Source organism: Penaeus monodon, chromosome 16 (genome assembly GCF_015228065.2).
Source record: "Penaeus monodon isolate SGIC_2016 chromosome 16, NSTDA_Pmon_1, whole genome shotgun sequence".
Lineage (NCBI taxonomy): Eukaryota > Metazoa > Arthropoda > Malacostraca > Decapoda > Penaeidae > Penaeus > Penaeus monodon.
In genome coordinates, this window is record NC_051401.1 from 17,415,632 (window position 1) to 17,417,828 (window position 2,197).

The 2,197-nt window shown below is 35.3% G+C and overlaps 1 pseudogene; it reads right to left on the bottom strand.

Moving 5' to 3' along the window:
- Positions 1-1,096: 1,096 nt before the first annotated feature.
- The window catches only part of LOC119582597, a 3,431-nt pseudogene continuing 2,330 nt past the window's right edge, over positions 1,097-2,197 (bottom strand).

Sequence of the window (2,197 nt, forward strand, 5' to 3'; positions counted from 1 at the left end):
TTAGATAATGTTTTTCTTTCGTTTTTAGTCTTTTTAGAGTTTCGTATTTTAAGGTTTATGATTAATCCTGAAGGATTTTAATTTTATCTATTTTACTATGTATTGTGTTACTTTTGTATTAAATTTTATGATTAGTCCTGAAGGATTTTAATAAATTTTCTTATTGTCTTGTTCTTAGTTTTCTTTACTCAACAAATGTATTTTAACAAAGGCTTTTTGAGTGAAATTCCCCAATTTTTAAAGTAAGATTTCTTTTTTTTTCTATTATTTTAGACAAATGAACCATAACTTGGCTACCTGTGGCAAACAACTGACTACCTTCCATCAGTCATCAAGGCTGCCACGCGCTCCCCTCGGACATAACCACGCTTACCAGACGGAAACCCTTGTGTATAGGTAATTTCGTTTTCCTTCCTCACACTTACACTCGTTCTTTTCTTACACCCTTCTAGCTGGCTCCTCTTTTACGTACTAATATCGTTCCTGGACGTACTAACCAGGTGGTGGCAGCGACTAATGACCTAATTAACAAGGGTAATCAAGATAACTACACTATCCCTTAACAAGCTATGGGCGGTCCCCTAGGATGGCTCTTGCCAGAAGTTATAACTAGTTATGATTATCATTTTCATGCTCGATATGCCGTTTATTGTTGTCATTATCAATGTTGTCTTTGTCTTCACTACAGTCACCATCATTATCGTCTTAGTCATCCTAAATCAGAACTGTCATTATCAAATAAATGTTTTTTTTTGTTTTTTTTTTTATTCCAAAAAGACTTAATGATGATGTTTAATCTGCAGCCTCCTGTTATAATTATGTACTGGTCATTCCTTCGATAATGTTGTTATTATCGGTATTAATAGTTTAAATATCATGATGGTGATTTTCATTCTTCCTACCATCATTTGGATCACTCTTATTGTTAGTTATATTATGGTACTGTAATTTCTATCGCGACTGTGATAATTAATATCATTATCACTATCACTATCAGTGATACTCCTTAACAGACATTAAAATAATATACACTAAAATATTCCCACTTATTCAATATTTAGTGTTTGAAAAGAGAACAAAGGAAAGAAATGGGGGGTTAATGTTAATTTACTACCTTTATTGCTTGTTTCCTGTGCTCACAATTTTTCCATGCAGTTCAGCTCACTATATGGTACATCATCACTTAAAGCTAATTCCGAAATCGCACTTTTCGTTAATCCATTTGTCCATCTTCTCAATTAATTCAGGTGTTAATTTGGCCTTCCAGTCGCCGGCTTTACCTGGAAGTGAGAGAAGTATTAAACATATCAATTAATGGCAAAGAAAAGGGTATATTTTCTAAATCAGGCAGTGAGGTGGTGAATGAGTTATTTGGTACGTTATTTCTACTCTAGATGCTAATCTTATCAGGAAATTAAGTGTTTTACATTGATTTGATAAATTTTGTTTAAGGAATTGTGTAACATGATATACATATTTAAAAAAATAATGATGTTGCTTAATGCTCTCAAATTTCCATGATTGACAATGTGATATAATCGACAATCAATGACCTAGTCTCTATGCTTTTGATGTTTATTAATATGTGTTTTAAAGAAGTCACTACACACTACTTTGTGCCTGTATAAAGAAAATCACCTTTGTTATTCTTCATCAAACATCGTCATTTTTCACTCCGGATCCTCTTCTTTAAACTCTACCCTTTTCCATTGCCTCTCTATCCCATTTCAATAAATCTGCGCATTGCATGAAGTAAACCTTACTCATATACTGAAGCTTCTGACTTCCCGATTCCCTCACCTTGTCTGAAGAATCCGCCGTCTTTCTTCAGAACTTCCTGGTCGACGATGACCTCGTTCTTGAACATGTCCTTGTTGATGAACAGGTTGTTCCTCGACTTCATCTCTCCGAAACTGGTGTGTTTGGCGACCTGTGGGAGCGGTAAGGAGCGGCTGAATTTTGTTCATGTTAGGAAAATTGGTACGTAAGTTTAAGTTTGTCTTGTTAATTCATTTAATTGATTTTGTTTACTTAGTGTGTGTGTGTGTGCGTGTGTGTGTGTGTGTGTGTGTGTCTGTGTGTGTGTGTGTGAGTGTGTGTGAGTGTGTGTGTGTGAGTGTGTGTGTGTGTGTGTGTGTGTGTGTGTGTGTGTGTGTGTGTGTGTGTGTGTGTGTGTGTGTGTGTGTGTGTGTGTGTG